The 9,466-nt window shown below is 40.5% G+C and overlaps 1 pseudogene across 1 annotated transcript; it reads right to left on the bottom strand.

Moving 5' to 3' along the window:
* Positions 1–8,036: 8,036 nt before the first annotated feature.
* Positions 8,037–8,602, bottom strand: LOC311632946 (large ribosomal subunit protein uL11-like; annotated as a pseudogene). The gene has a single exon. The product of its transcript is annotated as a large ribosomal subunit protein uL11-like (transcript).
* Positions 8,603–9,466: the final 864 nt, after the last annotated feature.

A 9,466-nucleotide genomic window follows, 5' to 3' on the forward strand; every position in this document is an offset into this window, starting at 1 on the left:
TTGTTTGTTGCTTTTCTGTTCACATTATTTTTCATCACTATTTTTTATTTGCTATTTTTAATTTTTTATATAGTTTTTAACATTATTTTTTTTGTAAATTTATTATTTTTTCCTCTCATTCTTTTTCATCTCACCCACTTATTCCCTTCCTATTTCCTCAATACTAAATTAAAGTCCTCCCCATATTCATCCAATTCTCAATATTATTTTCACTATATAAGCTCGGCCTCTACAGATTCTGCCCCAATACTCTTATTCCTTTGTCTTTTATCCCATATCTCTTTATCTCTCTTTCATAGCATTTGTGCTCTCTTTTCTCTATCTTATCTCTCTTTTCCTCCTTATATTGGAGTTATGGATGTCATGAGTACATTTGTGCTTAGTTTCCTCGGTGTTGTGTCTTGTTGAGGTGAATTTTGTCTGATTAGGCCAAGGGGCAGGAGAGCAAGCCACATAACCAGACACCTGAAGAGGAAATTCCATCCACAACAGGGTCAACAACACTCCAGACCAAACTACAGAGGCAGGAAGAATGTGGCAGTTAGGGAAAGAGTGTGGGTGAGGGAGGGAGTAAAAGAGGAGCGTGTGGTCAGGTGGTGTGTGTGTGTGTGTGTGTGTGTGTGTGTGTGTGTGTGTGTATCACACTTAGATCCCACAGGACCTTCAGGGGTAGGCTAATCAGACTCACTTAACTAGGCAGCTTTTGCTACCATTGCAAACAGTACCAGGAGGCCAGCTTGTCCTTAGGAGCCAAGCCTTTTTGAAGGGAAGAGCTGCTGTAATGGGGTTCCCAGCCTCAACTCCACCCATAGTGCCCTCAGATAACACCTGGGACTCTACAACCACCCCTGCCAGGGACACACTACCTAGGCTGTAATTCCATGGTCAATGAGGCTCCAGCTGCTCAGGGCACAGGCACCTGTGTGTTTGGAAGCAGATGCCCTTCTGACTGGCCCAACGCTTTAGCCCAGGGCACTGCTGTCCAAGGAGCAGCAGCCCCACAGCAACCCCCCACCGGCCTAAGAGCAGCAGCTTCAGTGGCCTGCCCCTGTCCAAGGAGCAGCAGTTGTGTGAGCAGCCAGTTCCATAGCAACCTCATAATCAGCTCATCCTGTCCAAGAAACAGCAGCTATACGAGCAGCCTCCACAACCAGCAAGAGGAGGCACCACTGCTGTGAACAGCACCCACCAAAGGAACCACTGCTACCGTAATTGCCCAAGGAGTAACTCCAGACAGAGAAGCTACTGCCACCCAAGGAGTAGCCCCTGCACAGCTCAACATCTAAATCAGCTGGTGAGATAAAAAATGGGTAAACAAAGATACCCCCAAAGGAAAGAAAAGGAGGAAATACCAGAAAAGCATCTAAGTGAAACAGAGGTATGCAATGTTTCAGAAAAAAAAATTCAGAATAAGAATGATAGAGTTAGCCAAAACCGGTTTGGCTCAGTGGATAGAGCCGTCGGCCTGTGGACTGAAAGGTCCCGGGTTCGATTCTGGTCAAGAGCATGTACCTTGGTTGTGGGCACATCCCCAGTAGGGGGTGTGCAAGAGGCAGCTAATTGATGATTCTCTCTCATTGATGTTTCTAACTCTCTATCCCTCTCTCTTCCTTTCTGTGAAAAATCAATAAAAATATATTTAAAAAAAGAATGATGGAGTTCATAAATTGGATGGAAGAAAAAATTAACAGCTTATGCAAGAGTCAAGAAGAAATGGATAAAAAAAATAGCAACTTATGTAAGAATCAAGAAGAAATGAAGAGTGATATAGCTGCAATAAAAAACATCATGGAAAGTTTCAACAGTAGACTAGGAGAAGCGGAGGACTGAATTAGTGAACTAGAAGACAGGGAAGCAAAACATAGCCAAATTGAATTGCAATTGAAGGAAAAACTTAAAAAATAAAAATTGTTTAATTAAAAAACTAATTTTAAATTAAAAAATTAAAATTAGGAGGAGAGCCTAAGAAAGCTATGGGATACCACGAAACAAAGCAACATACAAATAATAGGGGTACCAGACAGCAGGAACAAGAACAAGGGTTAGAAGAACTATTTGAAGAAATAATGTCAGAAAACTTTCCTGATGTGGCAAAGAAAAAAGTCACATAAGCACAGAGAATCCCAAACAGGATGAACCCGAAAGACCCACACCAAGATACATCATAATTATGATGGCAAATATTCAGGACAAAGAGAGAATTTTAAAGGCTGTAAGAAGAGACAGGAAGTTACATACAAGGGAACTCCCATTAGATTATCAAATGAGTTCTCAACAGAAATACATCAGGCCAGAAAAGAATGGAAGGAAATCTACAAAGTGATGCAAACCAAGGGACTGAATCCAAGAATAATCTCTCCAGCAAGGTTATCATTCAAAATTGAAGGGGAAATAAGGAGCTTCACAGATAAAATAAACAAAAACAAACAAACAAAAAAAACACTAAGGGAGTTTATCACTACCAAGCCAGCAATGCAAGAAATGCTAAAGGGACTGGTGTAAAAAGAAGAAATAAAAAGGCAAGAAGGAACACAGTCTCAAAAAATAAAAATGGCTACAAACAAGTACCTTTCAATAATAACTTTAAATGTAAATGGACTAAATGCTCCAATCGAAAGACATCAAGTGGCTGAATGGGTAAAAAAACACCATCCATTATATATGCTGTCTACAAGGGACCCACCTCAGAAAAAAGGACTCATACAGATTGCAAGTGAAGTGATGGAAAAACATCTTTCAGGCAAGTGGAAATGAAAAAAAAAAAAAAAAAGCTGGTGTAGCAGTACTTATTTCTGACAAAATAGACCTCAAAATAAAGGCTGTAAAAAGAGATAAGGGCCGAAACCGGTTTGGCTCAGTGGTAGAGCGTCGGTCTGTAGACTGAAAGGTCCCAGGTTCGATTCCGGTCAAGGGCATGTACATTGGTTGCGGGCACGTCCCCAGTAGGGGGTGTGCAAGAGGCAGCTGGTCGATGTTTCTCTCTCATCGACGTTTCTAGCTCTCTATCTCTCTCCCTTCCTCTCTGTAAAAAATCAATAAAATATATTTTAAAAAAGAGAGATAAGGAAGCCACTTCATAATAATAAAGAGATTAATACAACAAGAGGATATAACCCTGATAAACATATATGCATCCAATACAGGAGAGCCCAAATACACAAAAAGACTCCTGGGAGATATCAAGGAAGAGCTAAAACCTATCCTCCTCAGACTATTACAAAAAACATTCAAGAAGAAAAAACACTTCCAAGCTCATTCTATGAAGCCAGCATCACCCTAATACCAAAAACAGATAAAGATAACACAACGAAAGAGAATTAGAAGCCAATGTCCCTCATAAACATAGATACCAAAATTCTCAACAAAAATTCTAGCAAATTGGATCCAGCAGTACATCAGAAAGATCATACACCATGACCAAGTAGGATTTATCCTGGAGATGCAAGGATGGTACAATATTCAAATCAATAAATGTGATACATCACATAAACAAATTGAGAGATAAAAATCACAGTCATATCAATTGATGCAGAAAAAGCATTTTACAAAATTCAACACCCTTTCTTTCTTTCTTTTTTAATATATTTTTATTGATTTTCTTACAGAGAGGAAGGGAGAGAGATAGAGAGCTAGAAACGTCGATGAGAGAGAAACATCGACCAGCTGCCTCTTGCACACCCCCTACCGGGGATGTGCCGCAACCAGTATACATGCCCTTGACCGGAATCGAACCTGGGACCTTTCAGTCCGCAAACCGACACTCTACCACTGAGCCAAACCAGTTTTGGCATCAACACCCTTTCTTGATAAAAACTCTCAACAAGGTGGAAATAGAAGGATATACCTCAACATAATAGAAAAAGAAGAATCATACCTCAACATAATAAAAACCATATATGACAAACCCATAACCAACATCATACTCAATGGGCAAAAACTAAAACCATTTCCCCCAAGAACAGGAACAAGACAGGGATGCCCACTCCTGTTCAACATAGTGCTGGAAGTACTAGCCATTGTTATCAGACAACAAGAAGAAATAAAAGGCATCCAAATTGGAAAAGAAGAAGTAAAACTGTCCTTATTTGCAGATGATATGATACTGTACATAGAAAACCCTAAAGACACTATCAAAAAATAATTAGACTTAATAAATTAATTCTGCAGTGTAGCAGGACACAAAATTAATGCCAAGAAATCTATGGCATTTCTATACACCACTAATGAACTCTCAATCCCATTTACCATCACACCAAAAAAATTAATATACCTAGGAATAAACTTAACTAAAGAGGTAAAAGACCTACACACAGAAAACTACACGACACTGAAAAAAAGAGATAGAGGAAGAGATAAACAGATGGAAGAACATACCATGTTCATGGATTGGTAGAATCAACATCATCAATGTCCATACTACCCCAAGCAATTTATAAATTCAATGCACTTCCCATTAAAATACCAACGACATATTTTACAGACCTAGAAGGAACTTTCTAAAAATTCATCTGGAATAAAAAAATAGCCAAAGCCAGTTTGGCTCAGTGGTAGAGCGTCAGTCTGTGGACTGAAGGGTCCCGGGTTCGATTCCGGTCAGGGGCATGTACGTTGGTTGCAGGCACATCCCCGGTGGGGGGTGTGCAGGAGGCAGCTGGTCGATGTTTCTCTCTCATCGACGTTTCTAGCTCTCTATCTCTCTCCCTTCCTCTCTGTAAAAAAATCGATAAAATATATTTTAAAAAATAATAAATAAAGACCCTGAATAGCTACAGCAATCCTGAGAAAGAAGAACAAAGTAGGAGGGATCTCAACACCAGATATCAAGCTATATTACAAAGCCATTGTTCTCAAAACTGCCTGGTATTGGCAGGCACAAGAACAGACAAATAGATCAGTGAAATAGAATAGAGAACCCAGAAATAAATCCAAATAGCTATACTCAATTAATATTTGACAAAGGAGGCATGAATATACAATGTAGTCAAGAGAATCTTCAATAAATGGTGTTGGGAAAATTGGACAGATACATGCAAAAAAATGAAACTAGACCACCAACTTACACCATATACAAAAATAAACTTAAGACGGATGAAGAACTTAAACATAAGGGAAACCATAAAAATACTAGAGAAATCTATAGGCAGAAAAATCTCTGATATGCCAAAGCATATCTTTTTTCTTTCTTTCTTTCTTTCTTTCTTTCTTTCTTTCTTTCTTTCTTTCTTTTTTTTTTTTTTTTTTGCTTGTCAAAATGATCTTTTTTAAAAATATATATATTTTATTAATTTTTTACACAGAGAAAGGGAGAGGGACAGAGAGTTAGAAACATCGATGGAGGAGAAACATTAACCAGCTGTCTCCTGCACACTCCCTACTGGTTATGTGCCCACAACCAAGGTATATGCCCCTAACCAAAATCAAATCAGGGACTCTTCAGTTCGCAGGCCAATGCTCTATCCACTGAGCTAAACCGGTTAGGGCTGCATATTATACTTTTATTACTATAGATTATTATAGCTAGTAGTATTTAGAATATTTTATTACATTTTTTAAAAAATATTTTAAGTATTTTTATTGCTTTTAGAGAAGAAGGAAAAGAGAGAGAGAGAGAAACATCAATGATGAGAATCATCGATTGGCTATCTCTGACACAACCCCCACTGGGATCGAGCTCGCAACCTTGGCATGTGCCCTTGACCAGAATTGAACCTAGGACCCTGCAGTCTGAAGACCAACACTCTATCCACTGAGCCAAGCTGGCTAGGGCTTGTTACATATTGTTTTCCTCACTCATCAACAAATGTTTCTTGAATACCAACTTTATTATTTATTTACTCATTTATTTATGTTTTAATCTTTATTCTTGAGGGTATTATAGATAACCCCCCCTTTTCCTCCTTGCTCCACATCACCTGGTTCCTGCCCAGCCCCAGGCCTTCACCACCCTATCTATTGTCTGTGTTCATGGGCAGTGCATATATGCCTATAAGTTATTTGGTTAATCTTTTCGTGCACCCTCTTCCCTGTGTGATTTTTAATTTTATTATAATTTTTTTAATGCATTTTATTGATTTTTTTCTTAAATAAATTTTTATTGTTCATATTATTACAAATGTTCCTTTCCCCCCCCTTCCCACCCCACCCTCTGCCCTTTCCCCACCCCCCATTGTCCTTATCCATAGGTGCACAGTTTATGTTCAGTCTCTTCCCACATCCCCCTCTCCCCTTTTCCCCAAGAATCATCAGTTCAATCCCCTTCCATACCTCTGATTCTATTATATTCAACAGTTAATATTGTTCCTCAGATTTTTTTTAATTTCCTTAGTTTTTAGATTCACTTGTTGATAGTTACGTATTTGTTGTTCATAATTTTTATCTTTATTTACTTTCTCTTCTGAAAGAACCCCCTTCAACAATTCATATAATTCTGGTTTGGTGGTGATGAACTCCTTTAGCTTTTTTGTTTATTAGTGAAGCTCTTTATCTGACCTTCGAATCTGAGTGATAGCTTTGCTGGATAGATTATCTTTGGCTGTAGGTTCTTACTATTCATCACCTTGAATATTTCTTGCCATTCCCATCTGGCCTGCATGTTTTCTGTTGAGAAATCAGCTGACAATCATATAGGTGCTCCTTTATAGGTAACTACCTGCTTAGCTCTTGCTGCTTTTAATATTCTCTCTTTGTCTTTTGCTCTTGGAATCTTAATTATGATTTGTCTTGGTGTGGTCCTCTTTGGATTCCTTTTATTTGGAGTTCTGTGTGCTTCCTGGACTTGTAAGTCCAATTCTTTCACCAGGTGGGGGAAGTTTTCTGTCACTATTTCTTTCAGTATATTTTCGATATCTTGCTCTCTCTCATCTTCTGGGACCCCCATAATTCTGATGTTGGATCGTTTGAAGTTGTCCCAGAGGTTTCTTACATCATCTTCAATTTTCTGGATTCTCTTGCCTTCTTGCTTCTGCAGAGGAGTGTCTTCTGGCTCTTTATGTTCCAAATCTTTGACTTGATTCTTGCGATCTTCTATTCTGTTTTTAGGACTCTGTGTAATATTTTTTATTTCAGACAATGTATTCTTTATTTCTTGTTGATCCCTTTTCATATCCTCATAGGTCTCATTTATTTTATCAGCCTTTTCTAGGAAACTCTTGAAAAACCTTATAAGTGTGGTTTTGAACTCTATATCCAGTCACTTTTTGTCCTCCATTTCTTTCATTTGTGATCTATTTGGTTTAGGCATTTTCACAGGCAGCTTTCCTGATGGGGCGGGGTTTCAGGGTGGAGCCTACAGCTTTGGCTTCCGTCAGCTCCGCCCTATGCGACTCCTGAGACTCAGGGTCCTTCAGTACTCCTTGCAAGCGCTTCTGAGAGAAAGGTGCCCTCGATTTTCGCCTGCTGCCAAACAGTCTATGCTCTCCCCCAATGAGCCCGGTATTGGGGTTCAGTTCCGTTGGAAGTGAAGTTGGAGGTGGCGTTCAGAGCAGTCTGGAGCCCCTGTCTCCTTCCCGCCAGGGCAATCCCGCAGCACAGCCGGCCGTCCCTTCTCTGTGCACAATGGGCGCGCCTCCGGGACCTCCTTTCGCCGCTCCCCTGGGGTTCCGCCTTACAGCCCAGCTCCCTATGGATGAGCTTGGGTCCCCGGGGGTCTGGCCTAGAACTGGGGTTCAGAGCAGTCGGAACTGGGGCCCAGCACAATCGGAGCTTTTATCTCCTTCCTGCTAGGGAATGCCAGCCAGGCACTCAGCCTTCCTCCTCTCCAGCTCCGTCCCCTCCGCGCATGCAGTGTGTTTCCGTACCTTAGGCTCTTACAGCTCCTCTGCTCTTCCTTCTGGTTATCTCCTTGCTTCTTGTTGTAGAATTTCCAGTCAGTCGACTTTCCTGTAGTTCTGGGTAATGTCCATTTTATATTTTAGTTGTATTTTATTGAAATTGTTGTGTGCGGCTGCGGCTAAGTGCCTACCCGAGCAGCCATCTTGGATTCTCCCCTGTGTGATTTTTTTCCAAAATGATCTTTAATTGAATCCTTTTCTTTTGTAGTTCTCAACTAGCCAGACATTCCACTGCACCACTGTTGATATCATCTATGATGTCATGAGGGTGGCGGCCATCAACATTGCACCCCACAGACTGGGCAGTCCCCAGGATCTCTTTAATGGTTCCAGAGAGTTCTGTAGCTAAAGATCGGTGCCGCATCTGTTGGGCAATGCTGACAATCTCATCGAAAGTGATATTTCCACTGTGCTTAATGTTTTCTGCTTCTTTCTGTCTCTTGGAAGTTCTTTGAGGGCTTTGATGATCAGGGCGGAGGCAGAAGGCACTACTTTGATCTGGGCCTGTCTGTTCTGAATGGTCAGTTTCACTGTAATCCTCAGATCCTTCAAATCACCAGTTGCTTTGGCGATGTCATCACCAACCTTTTTTGGAGACAGGCCCAGAGGGCCGATCTTGGGGGCCAGGGCAGACGTGGCACCCACTTCCCCATGGGTGCACCTCAGGTATACGACTTTGATCTCGCTGGGGTCGAACTTTGGTGGCATGGTGGAGGCAGCTGATGTCAGATGAACCCAGATTCAGGACGACTGAAGAAAGTTGCACCTGAGCTTCCTCCAAGCCGAAAGCCAAAAAGCCAAAGCAATTTCTTCACTACCTAGGGCAATGGTAGCTAAAGAGAAAATAAACAAATGGACTACATCAAAATAAAAAGCTTTTGTACAGCAAAGAAAACCATCAATAAAACAACAAGAAAACCCACTGCATGGGAGAACATATTTGCCAATGATATCAACGATAAGGGTTTAATCTCCAACATTTACAGGGAACTCATGCAGCTTAACAAAAAGGAGATAAATAACCCAATCAAAAAATGGGAAACTGATCTAAATAGACACTTTTTGAAAGAAGAGAGAAGGATGGCCAAGAAACATATGAAAACCTGCTCAAGGTCACTAATCATCTGAGAGATGCAAATCAAAACAACAATGAGGTACCATCTCACATCTGTCAGAATGGCTATTATCAACAAGTCAACAAATGACAAGTGCTGGTAAGGATGCGGACAAAAAGGAACCCTCATGCACTGCTGGTGGGAATGCAGACTAGTGCAGCTGCTGTGGAGAACAGTATGGAATTTCCTCAAAAAACTAAAAATGGAACTCCCATTTGACCCAGTGATCCCACTTCTAGGAATATATCCCAAGAAACTAGAAACATCAATCAGAAAGGATATATGTACCCCTATGTTCATAGCAGCACAATTCACCATAGCTAAGATTTGGAAACAGCCTAAGTGCCCACCAGCAGATGAGTGGATTAACAAACTGTGGTACATCTACACAATGGAATACTACACTGCAGCAAAAAAGAAGGAGCTCTTACTATTTGCAACAACATGGATGGAGATAGAGAACATTATGCTTAGTGAAATAAGCCAGGCAGAAAAGATAAAAAAATATCACATGATCTTACT

Source organism: Pipistrellus hanaki (genome assembly GCF_964339955.1).
Source record: "Pipistrellus hanaki genome assembly, chromosome: 15".
Classification (NCBI taxonomy): Eukaryota; Metazoa; Chordata; class Mammalia; order Chiroptera; family Vespertilionidae; genus Pipistrellus; species Pipistrellus hanaki.